A 20,439-nucleotide genomic window follows, 5' to 3' on the forward strand; every position below is an offset into this window, starting at 1 on the left:
TGTGGTTTGTGGATTTTTTGCCATGTGACTGTGGAAGCAGTTGATTTTGGAAGAATTTGACTTTCGAGATGTTGCTTGTTTGAAGTCTGGATTTCGAGGCATTTGACCTTTGGGGTGTTGGACTCTTGAATTTGGCGTTTGAATTATTTGATTTTTTCAGGTGTCTAACTTTTGAGTTGGTTATTTGAGTTTTAAAAATTGTGACTTTTGAATGTTTGCTCTTTTTTTTCTTTTTTTTTCTTTTTAATGTTTGCCTTTTGGACCAACGAACATTTTAGTTGTCTGACTTTTGAATTATTTGACTGCTGTTTGACTTTCAAGGTGCTTGAGTTCTGAAGCATTTGACTTTTGAGGAGTTTGACTACAGAGGCTGAACATTTGAAGTATTTGGCTTTTGAAGCATTTGACTTTTGAAGCATTTGACTTTGGGGTATTAGAACTTTGAAGTGTTTGACTTCTGAAGCATTTGACTTTTCAGGAATTTGACTTTCAGAATGCTGGAGGCTTGAAGTCTTTGGCTTTTGAGGCAATTGACTTTTGGGGAATCTGACTTTTTAGTTGTCTGACTTGAACTATTTGACTTTTGAGGCAATTGACTTTTGGGGAATCTGACTTTTTAGTTGTCTGACTTGAACTATTTGACTTTTGAGGTGTCAAACTTTTATTTTGTTTGAGTTTTGAATTATTTGACTTTTGAGGTGCTTGACTTTTCAAACATTTAACTTTGGAGGCATCTAACTATTGCGTTGTTCTACTTTTGAATTATTTGACTTTTAAGGTGCCTTAGTTTTATTTTGTTTGACTTCTGAATGATTTGACTTTTGGACCATCTGACTTTTTAGTTATCTGACATTTGGACCATTTCACTTTTTACTTGTCTGACTTGATCTATTTGACATTTGAGGTGTCTAACTTTTATTTTGTTTGACTTCTGAATTATTTGACTTTTAGGTTGTTTTACAGCTGCCAAATACCTTCACTTCCAATAGCGATCCAGACCTTTCCTTGCATCATTTTGACTGGTTTACCACTCTGCTTCGTCTGGCAAAAGTGTTGCGTGCAAATATTCCATTTGAGAATATCCACAAGAAAAAGAACATTCAAGTGAATGAGACCTTCAACCAAAAAGTTCCTCCCATTTCTCATTCCAACATCTTGAGATCTCTTTTCCACATTCCCAAAATTTGCACCTTTTTTTTTCTTCCAAATTTGGCATGACAAAATTCCCTGCATTCCTGACTGCTTCTGCTAACTTGGAGGAAACAGGAAGTGGCTGTGCCAAACATCGCTATCCATTTAGCGATTGTGCCAGTGCTCGGTTAACTCATTAGCGCGCTCATTTATCTCGTTAGGCTTCCATTGATCCGCTAGCTGACGGCCGGCCGAGCGTGATCGATGTCAGCGTGATGTTACGCAAGCGTGTTAACTGCGGACTCAAAGTCACTCCAAGGTCAGCCTCCCTGTTGTTAGCAGCATTAGCAGGGTTAGCTACAATTCAGTCTAATGGAAGCTGACAACCGGAAAGGAAAGGCAGCGTACGGATTAAGAATAATCTTCGTTGTCTGCCCGTGTTTACATCTTGACTTGATTGCGTTTATTTTGTCGGTAATCAAGCTGACTGCGGCTTCGTGAGGACCAATAAAAACGTGGTGATTTGATGAGTCACGCCGCAATTAAGCCACAAAAACAAAACAACCTTGTTTGCTTTCACCATTTTGGAAGCCGTCAGATAAAATAAGTGTGGAAGATCAGTTGAAGCAACTTCTCTTCCTTCATCCCTTCTCTTTTCCCTTCCTTCCCTATTTTCCCATCCTTCCTTTCCTTCCTTCTTTCCTCCTTCCTACTTTTCTTCCTTCCATTGCCTCCCTCCCTTCTCTTCCTTCCTTCCTTTGCGTTCTTCCTTCCATCCTTTTCACCTTCTTCCTTTCCTTCCTTCATTCTTCCCCTTTCTCCTTCCTTCTTTATTTTCTTCCTTTCCTTCCTCCCTTCTCTTCCTTCCTTTGTTCCTTTTCCCTTCCTTCCTTCTTTCCTTGATTCCCATCCTTACTCTTTCCTTCCTTCTCTTCTTTCTCTTCCTCCCTTCATCCATTCCTTCTCTATTTCCATCCTTCCCCATTTCCCATCCTTCCTTTATTCCTTCCTTCTTCCCCTTTCCTCCTTCCTTCTTTATTTTCTTCCTTTCCTTCCTCCCTTCTCTTCCTTCCTTTGTTCCTTTTCCCTTCCTTCCTTCTTTCCTTGATTCCCATCCTTACTCTTTCCTTCCTTCTCTTCTTTCTCTTCCTCCCTTCATCCATTCCTTCTCTATTTCCATCCTTCCCCATTTCCCATCCTTCCTTTATTCCTTCCTTCTTCCCCTTTCCTCCTTCCTTCTTTATTTTCTTCCTTTCCTTCCTCCCTTCTCTTCCTTCCTTTGTTCCTTTTCCCTTCCTTCCTTCTTTCCTTGATTCCCATCCTTACTCTTTCCTTCCTTCTCTTCTTTCTCTTCCTCCCTTCATCCATTCCTTCTCTATTTCCATCCTTCCCCATTTCCCATCCTTCCTTTATTCCTTCCTTCTTCCCCTTTCCTCCTTCCTTCTTTTCAACCTTCCCTCCCTGCCTCCCTCCCTTCTCTTCCTTTGCTTTCCTTCCTCCTTCCCTTTTTCTGTTCCTTGCTTCCTTTCTCCCCTCCCTCCCCCTTCCCGAGATCTCGCTCGCACACACAGACGAACAACCTCTCACACTCTCACTAACACACACTAACCCTGACACCCTTCCACTCACCGACTCAAACACACCCTCATGCACACTCACAGCACTACCCACTCACTCTCACCCACACACTCATTCGCGCACGCACGCACGCACGCACGCACGCACGCACGCACGCAGTTCCCGCTCGGCCTCCCCGCTCTGTTTCCCGGTGACGCAACGACTCCGTGAGGCTCAAGTGCACAAAAATCCCGTCCCGCTCTCGCTACATTATGGCAGCAGCGCTCGCCATCAAATATGCATCCAATTACGTAACAGCCAGCAACTGTTATGCAACTGCGCCGCCTGTCCCCGTCTACACCCCCAAGACCACCGCCGCGACCCCTTTCGTGCGGCGCCAGATGGGGAACGCCACAAAAACATCCTCAACGTGCGCGTGCAACAAAATCTGGAGCAAGACGGATGAGCGATGGAGGAGATAAACTCGAGTACAGGAGCTTGATTTGTGCTATGACCAAATCATCTTTCCCCATTGAAATGAATGGGAGTGCCAGTAATCCGTTCCAGCTCCTCCCACCCTTCCCCCCAAAAAACCCAACACATTTTGTAATGTGTTTTTGTTGTGTAATATAGTGAGAGTTCATTTCAACATCTGTCAAGGTGTCAATCTTTCAGGGTTTTTTTCCCACACTTCTTCATCCCAACAACACACACACGTGTACACACACACACACACACCAAAATAAAAGCCTTTGGCTTGCCTTTGGCCGTGGCCACAAACCAAACAGGAAACCTTCAAGTGCTGACTGCTGGTCCAGACTGAGGATGAAGATAAACCTCCTAAGTGTTGTGCTTGTTTGTGTTGCTGCTTGTGCCTCACACACACCACAAATGAAAATCACACCACACAATTTAGTCAGAAATCATAGAAAAAGTCAACACAAACGCTGATAATCAATTATTTAATAATTTCAAACTGACCAATTGTGTAAAAGGAATCAAGGAAGTGCACTACTTGGCAGCGACCTGCAGGGGCGCCATTGCTTACACTTGTATGCACAGGACCCGACTGATAGGGATTTATTGAGGCCGATTTCGATATTTGACCTAATAAATTTACGGTAATCAATTAGTTGGCTTCTAACTTCTATTTTAGTCCTTTAAGTTTATACTACTTTATCCTTTACTATTTGTTTTAACTTTACAGCAGTGTGAAAAATCGGCCAGTTATTTTTCTTCATCTCATGTTTTCATTTCAGTGTAAATATATATATATATATATATATATATATATATATATATATTTTTTTTTTTCTTTTTTTTTTTAAAGCCCATAATGAGCATTTCTTTAACATCAAATGTCCAAATGGAACATCTCCAAATGGACTTTTGATTCTTTATAAAAGGACTTATCAGAAGATATTTGCATAGATATTTTAGGATCCTCACACGCTCCGCTGGGAATAAGATTAGATGTAGGACATACACACACACACACGCAGGTATGATGACAACAAAGTGTGAATAAATTAATTTGTGCTGTCAATGACTTGAGAGGAGGAAAGACAGAGCAAGACCTCACGCTGTCAACCGGCAGAAGAAAGAAGGATTTTCAGGACTTTTTGAAGTTGTTGTGTTTTGGGATAAAACAGGACACGAGGAAGAGGAGGAGGAGGAGGAGGAGGAGGAAGGACACAAGGAAAAGAAGAAGTATTTTTGTGTTAGCTTCCAGGCTAGAACTTGCTCGTACATGCTAATGTGACAAGCGGCGGCAGCTAGCCAGCGTTGCTAGCGTCTTAGCGCTAATACCTCACATCGAGCTTATCTTGTGTCAACGGCACACATACACACAGAGTTAGCGCTGATGGCTAATCCGAGCCGCTACACCAACCAGGCCCAAGCTGCTTTTTCCCTTCTTCTTTTTTTTTTTTTTACGTCTCCAAAAATATGTCAGCGGGCGTGAGATTAAGATTAGCGGTCTGAAGATGAAAACGCTGAATGTAGCGGGAGCAAGGCTGACATCCAGAAGACGCTGGAGGACATTTTGGAGGACAAGGAAATTTTCTCACAATTCAAGGCTTGAAAAAAAGCCGTTTGCTCATTTTTCCACCAAAACGCATTCAATAGCAAAACTTCAAAAAAATCACAGTCTTCCCGGTAATTGAACGGCGTAGACTGTCTGGAAAAGCTTTGTTGGGCTACGCAACTCAAACATAAGCTAGCTAGCTAGTGTGGCTAAACAGTTAGCTAGTGGGGACTCGCTATTAAGTCAGTAATCAATTGGATGAGGAAAGACGGAGAAGTCATGCTAATTGCTAAGCTAACACGTAATGGTTAATCCACTTTTCACTGAAATCTTAAAAGGTCAACTTTGAACAGCAAACGAGCGCGGCCTGCCTTTGTTTTTGCATGGCTGCACCTGCCGGAGCTCGACTGCCATTCAGCATGTCGACTTCCTGCGTGAGAACAGGAAGTGATGTCACCCAGATGACAGCCCTTGCTTCGCTAAGTGCCTCCAAATGACGACTGCTAATAACAGCCTTCCTTCCCGGTCCTCCTCTTCCTCCCGTCAAGGCCGAAGCTCCGCGCCAACTTTCTGCTCTCTTCCTTGTCTTCCTCCGTCTGGCCCTCTCTCGTATCATTTCGGACGGGCGCAAAGCCAGCGAGCCCCGGCAGTGGCCCGCCACCTGTTCCCCACCAGCGGGGAGATGATGATGACAATGAAGATGATGATGATGATGATGATGGTGATGATGGTGAGGAGGAGGCGGACACGTGGAGGCAAGAAGGCGAAAAAAGCGGGAGAATGAAACAGGGTGAACATGAACTCACACACACAGTCCAACACACACTTACTCACTTCACACACACATACAAACGAGTGCATTCTCGCAACCACTCCCTCTCTCACACTCAGGCAATCAAATGAGGCACTGCTCTCATGCTATTACTGACGCATATACTCTCTCACATCCTTTAACTCTCATTCAACACACAGCGCTTTCACACCTGCACACTCACACTCACACTCATGCTATCAAATGCGCACACACGCTCATGCACTTGCCACATGCATACTTTATCACTCTCACTCTCATACGCACACTAATTCTCTCACACACACACTCATTGAAACAGACACACACGTACATGCACTCGCATTGACTCACTATCATGCAAACTCAGGTCGCACGCTATCCAACATACACTCTCACACATACACACACAACTACTCTCACATTCACTAACACACACACGCTCTCTCACAACCACTGACTCTCACATGCACATGCACTCACAACCACACTCACACACTCTCACATTCTCTCTCTCTTTCACTCTTGCTCGCTCACTCTCGCACAGTCTCTTTGTCTCTCCCTCTCTCTCTCATGCACTCACACACAGTCGTATAAACTCACACATACTTTTTGTGAGACTGCAAGGCTGTACAGGAAGTGTGTAGTCTAACAAAGCCTTCATTTGCATGCCAGATGACGCGGAATTGATTGTGTACACGCACACGCGCGCATGCGCGCGCTCACACTTTTCATGTGATTTGAATGTGGGAACAAAAGCCCCAGCAGTGGACACGAGTCGGCGTGGAGGAAACAGGAAGCGGACAAATTGCTGCGGTCTCAGCAACGGTCGCGCGCCACACTACACCAGTCAAATGATGCACGTCTCTTATCTCACACACACACCTCGCCGCCTTGCCTCCTCACCTCCTTCTCTGACCGCCGTTCCTCCTCGCCACCTCCCCTCCTCGCCACGTTTGCCTCATGACATCACAGGTCACCACCTCAACTCCTCATCTGATAACGCGCCTCCTCACCAGCTTGACACCTCCTGCCCTCACCTTCTTAACCTCTTGTGGCCTCCCCTCCTCATCTTATCACCTCCTCACTTAATCAGCCTGGCCCCATCTCGCCATCTCGCCATGCCACGTGGCGGAAACAGGAAGCGGACAAATTGCTGCCGTCCTTGTACCACGCTATACCAGTCAAATGATGCCCATCTGTTATCTCTCACACACACACACGCGCATGCACACACACACACACACACACACGCCCGCGCGCACTCACGCACACAAACCATGTTATTTTGTCAAGGGCACAGCTTGCATCCGTGCTATCAAGCCGGGATCACCATGGCAACTAAATATACACTTTGTCTGCAAATCCTGCCATTTTTAACGAAACACTTTCTTCATTTCAAGAGACTATTGTGCGCGCGTTTGTATCTCTGTGCATGTGTATGAGAGGGTGTTTGAGTGTATAGAGACGTGAGTGTGTGTGCTCGTGCGCGCGCGTAGCTGTGAGAGAGTGAGTGGGTGTGTGGACATGAGTGTTGTGAGAGAATATGTGTGAGAGTGTGCCGGTGAGAGAGATAGAGAGAATTGTGAGAGAGTGATTATGAGAGTTGGTGTGAGCACATGAGATTGTTGAGTTGAGTTTGAATGTGTGAGTGTGAGAGTGAGTGACTGAGTGAGAGAGAGAGATGGGAGAGAGTGTGTGTGAATGAGTGAGAGAGTGAGAGAGAAAGAGATTGAATGTGAGAGAGCGAGAGTGGCAGAGAGAGAAAGTGAGTGAGCCTGAGAGTGGGTGTGAGTACATGAGGGTGTTGTGTGAGAGTGCGCGTGTGTGTGAGAGAGAGAGAGTTGTGTAAGAGTGGCTATGAGAGATTAAATGTGTGTGAGTGTGCATGTGTGTGTGAGAGAGAGAGAAAAAAAGAGAGAGAGTGCCTGTAAGAGAGAGTGAGTGTGAGAGAGAATGTGCGCGTGTGTGTGCGTGAGTGCGTGTGTATCCCACCCCAAAACAAAACACAAAATCATCCATTCGTGTACGAGGTGACATAAGAAAATAAAGATGGAGCAGATGGAGACATGCAGTGTGGATGCCGGCGCCATGGCAACCGCATGCAGAGTCGCAACACGCAATCGTTCACATTTAGCTCTCGCTCTGATTGGCTGGCCGAGGCGCTCGAGCAGGAAGCGACTGACACGCACGCCGTTGTGTTGCGTTGCTTTGATCCTACCTGATTGTAGTCCTGTGGTCCGGGCCCAGTAAACACATAAAGCGGGTTCCAGTTGCTGGAAGACACACACAGTCAAAATATTAGGGACACAGGTCAGCCATTTTGGTTTAAGCTACCGTTTTGCCACAGAAAGTTGGGAACAAATTAATAAAAATCAGGACGCACAAAAAAGTCTCCAGGACCCAAGCCAGAGAAGGAACAGGAAGTCGGCCATTTTGGTTTTGGAGCAACCCTTTCAACCAAATTTCTGTACGAAGGAAGTCCGAATAAGGAATACGCCCAAATGAGCCCTCATCATAAGCGATGATGTCACTTTGCTAAGCTTTTCAAAAGTGGGCGGAGCTTGCTGTTGAAATTGGACCATCATTTGGAAGATCTGACATGTAAAAGAGGTCTTTAATATCGGATTCCATTGGATGGCGTGTCGAAGGAAGTGGCAAGTGAAGGACTTTGTTTAGTGGGATGAAAGAGAATTTGATGTGAAACACACACACACAGAACACAACACACAACACACACGCCCGCATTATTTTTACTTCCTCAGCTGATCCTGACCTCGCGTTTCTACAAACACTTTGTCTTCTCCCCTGATGCGTTTTTAACAAATAAAATAATAAAATAAAAAACACACAAGGGACATTCTGCTTCACGTCATCTTTTTGTCATTTTCGCCCACTGGGACACGACAGCTTTCAATCTCCTGAAAGGTTTTCAAACATCGTGCACGTGTGCACGTTATGCAAATGAGGCCAGCCAGCCTACAAGGACACATCATTAGGTACGCCTACGAGCTAAGTATTTTGTTCAGCTATTTAATAATCGAATCAAATCTTTGCTTTTTCCAACATCGTCTCGTGACTTTCGACGTTTAAAAAGTCGTAAGCAGAAAGAAGGCCAAGATCTTGATTGATGTTATCACTTCCACGAATGACTTGTGGCGGATGTCTCGTGTTTTTGTGTCAGCCGAAAAAAAAACACATTCATTCAATTTGGCATTCAAAATTATTTTTGTGCAATAAAAAAAATAAAATCAACAACATAAAAAAGGATTGTGTGTTTTTCATGTTTTTTTTTAATGTTTTTTGTTCTGTCATTTTGTCTTGCACGCGAGTTCAGCTTGCGGCAAAGATTTTTTGAGAGATTTTTTTTTTTTACTTCTCAGTATGTGCAAGTTGCAAATACATGGAAGAGATACACCCCCCCCCCCCCCGCGCCCCCCGAAATTATCAAAAGGGGTATTGTACATAATTGACAGTAATTTTTTTAAACTTTTTTATTTTTGAAAACAGAACAAAGTACAGAGATAAAATAAATAAATAAATTAATTAATTAATTAAATAACAAATATGATATCAAATAATTTAATATAATAATACAATACAATATTACCCCAAAAAAAAACACACACACACAAACTGCTTCAGAGTACATTTAAAAATAATCTTCACGATGCGCTAAATAATATGCGAGCGCTGTTTGGTGGCAGCGACCTCAACTCGCGGTGCAATAAGCTGTTTCATGCCGCTCCCAGTTCCAGTTTGCTCGAAAAACTAAACCGAAAACAAAGAGACAGCAGAAAGGCTATCTTAATGCTAACTAGCATCTATTTTGCGGTGCTTTTACACTTGAAGCATTCGATTGAAACGAAACGGTTCCGCCATGAAGACAGGCAATATAAAAGCACTCAAGTCATATATTCTTTATCCTCCGCGGAGAATGGCTCGGAGATTATTCGAGACGTTATTACGAAGTGTCCCCCTGCAATATGATTGGCTGCTGCAAAGAGGCAAAGGAATCTTCGTACAATCCGTATTCTTTCACCCCGTGAGAACAACGAGGGAAAGGAATGCAGGTGTGCCTAATATTCTGTCCGCGGAGCGTGCGTGGAAATAGATGAAGTGCTGAGAAACTAGGCCAGTTTGGGGAACGCTCCGGCTGTCCGCCCGCCTGCCATTTATCGCAACAACGCGCTCTCATGGGACGCGATATAAATAGACGGTCTGCCGCACTTTTTCAAAGATTTCACTTTCGTTTGGAGGGACGGCGAAGATTCATGTGGAAATTCCCGCCGACGTCCTCCTGAAACTGTTCGCCAACGTTTCGCCGAAGCTTCAGGAAGTGTCTCACGTCGAAGGGAAGCGAAACGAGAACAGGGACGTCTTTTTTCGACCGCACGTGCGCACGTGCCGGGGGGGGGGAAAAAGAAGCCAAAATGATTTTGTTATCGCTTGACAGCTCTTCCTGCTTTTCCTTTTCATCCTTCCTCGACTGCCTTGTCAAAAGCTTTCAAAGCAGCTTTTCAAAGTTTCTAAACTGTGACAAAAATAACACTGCCGTGTGCATGCCAGGCCACTAGTTGGCGATGAAACCCCCAACAGAGGCTAAGCATAAATCTTAACAAAACACAAAACTTCAGGACGTAACGGATCTCTCAAATGCAAACCTTGTGGTGCGTCCTTGTTTTATGGAAGGTATTTAAAAATAAACAACTGATATAGTGTGGTTGCATAAGTGTGCACCCCCTTCAAACTCTTGTTAGATGAAGTCAGCACACCTGTCTGATGAATCTCAAAGTTTCGGCTGTTTTAGTAGGCTTTTCCTGGCATTTTTGCAGTCACATCTTATATGTACATGTAACTAACTGATTTACTTAGTATCTAAAGGGAAAAGCCTACTAGAACATCTGAGCGTCATTTGGGGTTGGTTCATCAGAGGCAGGTGTGCGCTGACCTCCATTTGAAATGAGTTTGGATGCAATTGATTCATTCTGGACACAGCCAAATCCCCTGTATGTAACTAAGTAACTATAATTGAGTAACTGTAATGACAACAAAGTAACAGTCACCAGTATCTATACCTGTAACTAAAAGTAACTCAATAGCTGTAAATGTAACTAAGTAGCCGCAACTAAGGCTAACTGTAATGAGGTAATTGAGTAACGTCAAGTAAATAAATGTAACTAAGTAGCCGCAACTAAGGCTAACTGTAATGAGGTAATTGAGTAACGTCAAGTAAATAAATGTAACTAAGTAGCTTCAACTAAGACAAAGTAAAATAAGCTAACGAGATCACATTAAAAGGCGGAAAAAGTTTAGAAATGGCTTATCTTGGTCTCATGTGCTTGTCTCACAAAACGTCAGGGGTGTGTAGACTTTTATCATCACTGCATGTGTGTGTGTGTGTGTGCAACCATGTGCGTGTGTGTCAATAATTCAGCCAGTGGCTCTCGGGTTCCTCTCCAGCTCGCTTACACGGCGGCCAAAAGTTTGCCGCGCCATTGAAGGCCAGCGAGATGAGTTACAGTCGGCCTTTGTGGCGTCCGCGCCGCCGCCTGGAAACTCTTCGCTCTGCCAGCAAGTTTTTTTTTTTTTTTTGACACGCCGCTTCTCAGGCAAGACGCACGTGCGGCGTTTGTGTCGCTAATGGATCGTTTACGCATCATTAGCGACACTGATAAGACTTTGTGCTTTTACAGAAGCTTCACAAATGCGTAACTTCCTTCGTGTAGCGGTCGCACAAGTTTCCAGAGCTAATGAGTTCCTTATTCCTAGAAAGTACATTTTAAATTATTGAAAGTCACCCGAACAATACGCACAGTTTGAACATTAAGACTGCGCTTAAAAATACTGTAGGGAGGAAAAAAATTGTGCTTAAATAATTAAATTAGAAGTGCAACAATTCATTGGTTAATCGACACCTAATCGATTATGATCTTAATTGACAACTATTTTGATAATTAACAAAATGTTTAGAGACCTTGCTAAGCTTAAGTCTGCCAAATTCTTGGAGTTCCAGCTTCCCAACGGTAAATATTCTCCGATTTGCAAACACATGCTTTGACTTTGGACAACAATGTTCAACATTTTTGTGGATTTTACGATGGGTGTCATGGAGCAAACCAGGAACTGATGCATCATCAATTGCATTTTATGCACTTTCAATTTGAAAGTATGTCCTGTTTTTTTTAAAAAAAATATTTAATTTCAATTTGATTCATTGATTAATTAAAAGAAAATAATCGACCGATCAATTGATTAAAAATAATCGTTAGCTGCAGTCCAAATAATGGCATTGAATTTTTTTTTATTATGATTTGGAATTGGATTTTAGTTTAAAATAACAGCTCTAAATTGACCTTTAAAATAAATAAATATTTGTGTAAATAAATACTGCAGTATTTCAACAAAATATGGACTATTTAGTACTATTTAGTGTTTAGTATTTAAAAAAAACATTTTTATAAATTTGATTAATTGAATAAAATAATTGACCAATCAATTGATTGAAATAATCGTTAGTTGCAGTCCAAATAACGGCATTGGGAAAAAAATCAATTATGATTTGTAATCAGATTTTAGTTTAAAATTACAGCTCTAAAATTACCCTTTTTTCCCCAAATATTTGGGTAAATAAAAACATAACAAAAAAATACAATATTTAGTATAGAAGAAACATGTGCCATGTTAAGCTAATAAATATCATTCTTCTGTTTTAATTCTTCTTAGTAAGTCACAGTGTCCCATCTCTGGTGAGCTATTTTTAGAACAGACCAACGGGCAACTCATGTTGTCCCTGGGGCTAACTAGTACCTCGCTGCATCTGCGTTTGCAATATCTCACCTTGCCCCGTCTCCCACTCCTCCTTCATTATGCAAAGAGGAAGCTTGTTTAGTTAACTTTGCAAGCTGCCAATCATTTAAAAAAACGAAAAAAAGAAAAGCTCATTACTAGTGACAGCCAGTTCTAGCGGCGATTGAAACTTTGACTGTTTAAAACCACGTAAACTGTCGGTAATCAGCCATTGCCTACATTTGGCATTACAAATAAAACACGTGCCGATCAGAAAAGTTCATGTATAGGTAACGACACCCGGCAGCACGTAAGACTGTCGGATTCCCGCCGGGTCGGCCACTTTCGACTTTTAGCGCGCCGCAAAAGCCTTCATTAGTGGCTGTCGCCATCCCCGCCCATCCAACCTCGCCGCCATTTTCCCCGCTCCTTATTGTTCTGCTTTACGGCTCGTTTCACATTTGCAGCGACAGAGAGGCCACGCAGATGGGACGGGACTTTTTTTTAATTTATTTTTTTATAAACATCCCACCGAGATTTCTCATTGATGATTTTTCACTGGAACTGCTTGTGTGTGCGTTAAATTATTATTATTTTTTTTTAATAGTTATTCTCATCGTGATCAGGGCTGGGCTGTAAATCCTCCGCCCCCGTGTTTGCACAGTGAAATCATTGCGCTGTGGGTATATTTGCACTTTTTCAACATTTATTTGCACTCGTCCCAACAAGATCTTTTCTCTTTGTATGTCCTGCGCTACTGACTCTGCTCTTTAGGCTCGACATTTAAGTATTAATGGTGTAATCATTAAGGAAAATTCATATATTATGGTTTTCACATGTTAAAGCAGTTCATGGGTATTTTTTTTTTTTGTCATTTGTTAAAACTGTCAAGAGTAGACTGACAATAGTATTAATCATTTTTGAAGAAAAATAAACAAATTAGCCGTCTGTGGCGAAAACAACCAAAAAACAGCAGATAAAATGCCCAAATGTTCTTATTAATCTGTTATGTGTGATGGAGAATGATGTCATTGCGCCATTTGTGTTTCTCGGGCCAATATTTATTATGTTAATTAGGCCCACTGTGACATCACAGTAAGGCACAGAGATATTTTAAGAGAATTGATGACTATGGATTGACTTGGCTGTTAAGACATTAAAAAAAAAAAATTCTTCTGGGGTCCATGCACATTTCAAAGATCTAAGAAGGCAAAAAAACTGATTATGAATAAAAAAAATTATATCATTCAACATCCATACTGCAGTTTCTAGCAAATGTGCTCCAATTTGTACAAGTAAATCAAAAGAACTACAAAAACATCCATGAAGTATTTACATCGCTTTGCCCCCCCCCCCCCCAATCTGGAATAAAATATTTTTTCTCTCAACAATTTCTCACTCAACACGCCATACCGACAACAACCTTTGAAGAATGTAGCAAACATAATAAGCAAAAAAAAAAAAGAAAAAGAAAGAAAAAGTGGCTTGAGTGCTGCATGGCCGTGCGTCGGAGTCTCCCCGACTGGGGCCCTTCTCTCGACAGCAACACGTCATGGAACATTCCCGGAACCAGCCAGCGCACCACCCACCAGCCTGGCTCCTCATACGCTCTCTCGCGGAGGAAACAAACAGCAGCACAACACTCACAAAGTGGCCAAAATTCAACACTTTTCCAACGTGGACGCACAAACACTCACAAAAGTGCATCAAGCAGAAAAAAATGAGAGCAAAATGGAGGAAATGCCGAAACGAGGGCGTCATAAGGTCACGGGCAGCCTGGCAGCACTTGACAACAAATGATCGAGCGGCAAACGATCACCGGCGAGCGGATGTCAAGCGGCCGACGCTCGCGCCCCGAGTGCCGGCTCGGCTTTCTGCCTCAGCCCGCTCTTGCCCGCGTCTCCGCCGGCCTGCGCGGCGGCGACGGCGGCGGCGGCGGCAGCAGCAGCAGCAGCAGCCCGCCCGCCCGCGCTCCGCGCTCGGCCGTGCAAATTCCTCGGGCTGTTACGCAACGCGGCTAATCTGCATGCAAGGCAACGCGTGCCCGCCCGGGGTATTCCCCACTGCACCGCCGTGAACCCGCCAGCAGCTCGGAACGGATCGTCCGCCGTCAGCCGAGCAAGCCTCGAACGCGAGCAGGAGTTCGGAGGGCACTCCGGGTGAAAGGGGGGGGGGGGGGGGGGGGGAGAGGGAAGGCGGCTCTTACCTGCCGGGAGCGGGGATGACAACAAGCCGCCGCGGTGACAGGAGGTCCCTTCCGGGGCTTGACACCTCTCGGTTCGCTTGTCGGAGCTCCGGAGGTCGGACGAACGGGGCGGAAGGACGAAAGGCGGCGGCGGCGGTGGTGGGGGGGGGAGGTCGGAATCCGAGGAGGAAAAGTTGCGCGTCAAAACGGAAGAAATCCTTCCCGACCGGATTTCTGGTGCCGGAGCTCCGCCGCCGCAGTCAGCCACACGGCGAATGCGAGCGTGCGTCAGGGTGAAATCCGGAGACACGCACACGCACGCGAGCACGCACGAGCACGCGCACGCTCACACGGGGTTATTCCGAGCGCCACTTCCCAGAATAGAAGCAGCGGCGAGAGGGAGTGACAGATAGACACTGCGTGCGCGCGTGCGCGTATACGTCGTGCGAGTGCGTGTGTATGGTTGTGTGTGCGTGCCGTGCGTGCGCGTGCGTGTGTGACGTCATCGGATCCCCCAGCGCGCAACCAGGGCAGAGAGAGGGGAGGGGAGGGAGGAGGAGCACTGGCCGAGGACGACGCTCTGTCTGCCGGCTTAGAGAGAGCAGGATTCCCCGGTCACCTCTGGAGCGACCTGTCTGCCTGACTGACTGTCTGTCTCACTGACTGATTTGCTTCGTGTCTATCTTAATACACACTCACTGGTCGTTCCAATCCAAATGTATTTCTGAAGCAAAAACAGTTGACTAAAATGATTTTGGTAACGTTCATGGCAATATCATGACACCGATTTTGTAAACAATGTTTTTTTTTTGTGCAAACATGTCATGCTGAGAATTACCTCGATATTCTCTCTCTGATTCTTTAGATGAACATAATGGCTATCATGACCTCCAGGGGCATGACAACGTTTGCCCCATCCAAGTGGGCATAGCTTGCCAGAATTCCGCCTAGCAACAAACACAATCAAACGAATTAAACTACAGCAACATTTTCATTTTTAAAAGGGAAGTCACGTCAAAAATGTTCGCTATGATATATGCACCACTAATGCAAACATGGCATTCTGATTAATATTGCGTTTTGGGAGTTAAGCATCAAAATCCACCTTTCACAATCTGCGTCTCCGTGGGGGTCGCCATTGTGGAATGAAATCAGATCGTTCACTAAAATCAGGGTGACTTCACAACTCAGACCTCCCACTTCAAAATGGCGTCCCAGTGCACTGCTCCTGCTCGGAGGTCGTAAGAGTCCGACTTCCCTCGTTCCTCGAATGCAGCATGAGCCTGTAAGCACTGTGATGTTATTTTTAAGTTTACAGCGAGTGACAAAATGGCCGCCCCTTGAAATGGATCGTGTTTTTGGGGGGGTGCATGATATTGTTACTGTTAAGTTTGAACAGTCGGGCAGAGTCGTATGTCTTTCATGGAAAAATGTTCCACGAATGTGTCGGCTATCTGCCAGCGTGACTTCAGCGTCAACTGATCCATCCTGTCAACGAGAGTCGGAATCTCATGTTTGGACGGACAGTGGGTCAAATATTCAGGTCAGGGGATTTCCAAAGGCATCCAAAGATGAGCTACTGGGGCTTTGGGGGGGGAGAGTTCCCCGGGGTGGGGTCTTCCAAAAATATGCAGTCTGGTATGTGGGGCGAAAACCCGCCGCATGTCTCAGGATAGAGCGCAAAGACGTTTGGACGTCTTACAGGAAAAAAAACTTTAATAAAAAGGAATACAAATAACACATTACTGATAAAAAAAAAAAAAACAACAACTATGAAATATAATAACAAAGAGAAAGAAAGAAACCAGTACATACTGTAGTATTTGTGTTGGATGTGTGCCTTTTGGGGGCGTGGCCAAGTGAGTGACGCAAGAGCTGCAATCGAGTGCGAGTTGTGCCTTACAACAGCTCCTTGTGCTTGTTCTCATTTCAAATGTGTGCGTTTAACTATTCGTCCCATTCAACTAACGGCAGCTGTGGCTCTCCTTGCCCACGTGTGGGCATTACATGACCTTGGGTCACTTCATTATTTTTTTCACTTCCCTAAGCTTCACTTGTCACTCCAATTTCTCATCCTAGCGTCTTTTCCCCAAGTCAGCATATCAAAACCAAACTTTCCTCTTTTAGTCGCACCTCGTAAACGAACTGCGGGGTGTGTGTGTGCGCGCGCGTGCGTGCGCGTCACATTGTGGTCCAATGAGCTTTTGTGGCGACAACCTTGTCATTTTCCCTACAGCGCACTGCGAAAAGCTAGGTGCTGCGTACGCGTGTGCGTGTGCTGGCCAGCTCTAAGTGGATTAACGTCTGCCTCGGCCTATAAGAGGCTCATCGGTGCATGACCTCGTCAGCGGTGACGCCGTGGCAACGAGCGCCATGGCGACGGCGAGGCGGCCATTTGCATATCTGCTTTCCATATACGCAGGAAGGAAGGTGAGCGTGGTGGTTGCTCAAGATGACGGCGGCTCAAGCAGTCACTCTCTCCCGCCGCACACTTTCCTCACACACGCGCCTGTTTGGTGCGTTTTTGCGCCACCTCCCTCCTTTAGCTGAAGCGTAGCCGCGTTGCCAGATGTTGAGTCATGTGAGTCATAAGTCTCGCTGGCCTCAAACGAATGCAGCTTGAGCTGCTGTTCTCATTGTCGACTTGGACGCACAACAAGCGCCAAAGCAGGAACTTGCTGAGCTGTTAGCGAGGCTAGCGAGGCCCAAACCTATCACGTGCTTTGAACAGCCAATCAGAAGACGGGGATAGTGCCGATAAGATCAAGGGTTAGCTTGCTAGCCTTTGGAAGATGAATTTGAAATGCAATGGGTAAAAAAAGCATTCTCTTTGCTAGCATAGCTCAGTGGGCTAGGATTTAATTGTGAAGGCCCTGAGCGGGTTACATTGACATGACAACATGTAGATGCTGAAATCTAATTGGACCAAAAAAAAAAAAAAAGATAAGACAGGATATGACTTTGTGCTGGATGCTTGAGGGAGTTTGAAGACACTCAACAAACAACAACTCTGTCACCAAAGGTGGCGCTACACAATCTTTTAGCTTCAAGTCAACTCCAAAAACTTTTTTTTGACAATAATATGTTCTATGCAGTCCCACTAGTCTAAATATGGTATTCTGGTGGATATTGTGTTAATGGAATATGAGTCAAGCAGCAAAATCCAGCCGTTTTTATCCATCTCAGGGGGCGGCCATTTTGCCGCTTGCTGTCGACTGAAGATGACATCACAGTTGTTCAGAGCTCAAGCAACAACCAATCACAACTCATCTGTTTTCTGAAGCTGAGCTGTGATTGGTTGTTACCTGAGACCTGAGTAACATTGATGTCATCTTCAGTTGACAGCAAGTGGCAAAATGGCCGCCCCCTGAGATGGATAAAAATGGCTGAATTTTGCTTCATAACTCTTATTCCACAAATGTAATATTATTCAGAATGTCATGTTTAGCCTAGTGAGGTCACAAATAACATATTTAAGGCTGACTTCCACTTTAATAATACACCTATGACATCATAAAGCATATAAACAAGCTATGCTAGTTAGTGCTAGCATGAAGACAAAGGGACACCGTTACATATTACAACTTAAAATAAGTTGTGTTTTGTTACCATTATTTTTAACATGTTAGCTTTATTTTTCTATTTTGAAGTGGCTAAATATATTAATTAAATCCGTGAATAAAGTGAGTTGCAGTGTTTCGGGTACACATAAAGTTGTGTGGGGAAAAAAAGTGCACGCTTGCCTAAAGTGTCGTCACTGCAAAGACGTTGAAAGTGTGAGAGAGAGAAAAAAAAAAAAAAAAGAAGGAACAAGTGCTCACACAGCCGCAAGCCTCGGGCTCTCGTCCTTGAACGCAACACAAAAGCTCTCCTGTGACAGCTCACGGATGAATAATGCTTACTCATACACACTCGCGCGCGCGCGCGATCCCGACCACACCTTCTGCAGACTCCCACGGATTAGCGGTGGGCGGCTCGCCTTCGTTAACATACTGGGATGTTTACGCATTGCATAACATCTTTCCATGCACTAATCCATCCGTGCTGTCTCTTTAAACTTGCCTAACACGCACGCACGCTCTTCTATCGAGGTGTGGCGCGGGTATTACATAACTGCTGGAGGCTAAAGTTCAAACTACCTGTGTAAAAGGGCATCTTCAATTCGACTCAACATAAAGAGGGTTAACAGCACCCCACTGTGGCCACTGGTGGTACTGCCCCAATGTGATCTGAGGTGAGGTCACCAAAGGTTACATATTGATTGCTTTAACATTTGAATGACGTTTCTTTTAGGATTGGGCGACATGAGCTTAAATAAAATCAAGATAATATTTAAAATTTAGCTCCTCTCTATTTGCAGCCATGTTAGCAGTCGACGCACTTTCAACTACAGAAACCTCTGCAAAAAATCATTTAAAAGTCGTCGTGTGAAGTAAAATTATTTCACACAAATGCTGATATAAAAAAAAAATAGATAAGAAAATAGATTTATTTTCTGTTAAGAAAAAATCTACTCTGTATTTTTCTGTATGTGTGTTATCTACATGTGTGCGCCACACTGCCCCTAAGAGGCCAAGGTGGGCACAGCAGGAATGGCACAAACAATTTGAGCAGTAAAGGGAATTTGTGCTAAAACACTATTAGCGCATTAACTTCCTATTTAAAATCCAAGAATGTCTAAAAGTACAGAGTCAGTGTTAAGTTTGTTAGGAGTTCCAAAAAGAAATTCTTCAGTGAAAAATTGAAACTAGCAGTGTGCGTCAGCCAGGAGTGGGCGGGGCTTAAATGATGATGTCATTTCCAGACGGCGGCGGTCCAAACAGCGAGCATCCAGGGTGTGTTCCGTCTCCGAGGACGTGTCTCGTCATGGTCGTCGTTGTCTTCGGCTTGTCTGTCATCTGATGGCGCTGTCGTGTTCCGTGGCACGGAACCACAACACAAGAATTCGGAGGCACTTGGGTCACTTTCAACTTCCTTTGTCACTTGTTGACGGGAAATGACCATCTGGTTCCGCTCCGCCAAATCCACAAGAGGTTCTGGTTCAGTGCCTCGAAAGTGTGAAACTTCCATTGGACTGATCCAAGCGTTGGGACTTGACAACAAAATGGATGACTTCCTTGGACTGATAAGATGGAAAATGTACTTTTTGATGCCTTGCATACAAATATAGCGCTACCTAGACTTACACGTTTCATTGGTTCTGTGATCAAGTTCCTAACCAATTTATACGTATTACCGGTATCTTGAAATACCAATGAACAGTATTATAGTGTTTGTACTGCCCCCAGGTGGCCAAGGCGGGAACACCAGCAGCACTTACGTTAATTGATGCAGTGCGAGACAACAACGGTTTTCTTGTTTTCAACTCTTTTTTTAAATTTAATGACATGATTACAGTATGTTTTTCTAAAATACAATATATGAGGTTCTATTTTTCCTGGCTAAAATACACATTACAACAATTTAGTTGTTTTTTTGTGAGGGGCCGGAACGGATTAATGGCATTTCTATTCATTTAAATGGGAAAAGATGATTTCACACACGACCGTTACAAGTGTGGCCATGGGACAAATTAAAGTTGTATGTATGTTTTAGTTTAACAAGAAGGCAGAGGCTCTCCTTTTTTTTATTGACAAATATTCATAAATCAGTCATTCCAGGTTACATGACTTACACATTCTTTGCAACACAATATGACAGGAAAAAAAGTATCAAATGACAATTAGGAAATTTAAAAGACAATAAATGGAAAAAAGAACAACAAAATTGAGAGAATGATTATGTTATGATTTGTTTTAATTCATAAATTCTTTACGAAAATTTACAAAATAAACGAGTCACATTTTCAGGCTCAGTGGTAGATTGTGTAGTATTTTGAAGAAAACCCCCCCAAAAAAAACACGTGGCGTTATTTTTCTATTTGCCGAAAGCTCTTCGCCTTCCTCGGATTGTTAGTCCCTT

The 20,439-nt window shown here is 44.0% G+C and overlaps 1 protein-coding gene across 3 annotated transcripts in view; it reads right to left on the bottom strand.

Moving 5' to 3' along the window:
- The window catches only part of hivep2a (HIVEP zinc finger 2a), a 56,235-nt gene that overhangs the window by 34,894 nt on the left and 902 nt on the right, over nucleotides 1-20,439 (bottom strand). The window contains exons 1-2 of one of the 3 annotated variants that reach the window (XM_086060613.1): nucleotides 14,500-14,841; nucleotides 7,726-7,780 (exon numbers count right to left, since the gene is read on the bottom strand). The gene's annotated coding sequence lies outside the window, so the exon portion shown is untranslated. Of the gene's footprint in view, nucleotides 1-7,725; nucleotides 7,781-14,499; nucleotides 14,842-20,439 lie in introns of those variants that run through there. The other 2 variants (XM_086060610.1, XM_086060611.1) reach the window with 2 other exon arrangements.

The sequence above is a fragment of the Leptonotus elevatus genome, chromosome 18 (assembly GCF_054856555.1).
Source record: "Leptonotus elevatus isolate MCC_2025b chromosome 18, RoL_Lele_1.0, whole genome shotgun sequence".
NCBI classification, from domain to species: Eukaryota; Metazoa; Chordata; class Actinopteri; order Syngnathiformes; family Syngnathidae; genus Leptonotus; species Leptonotus elevatus.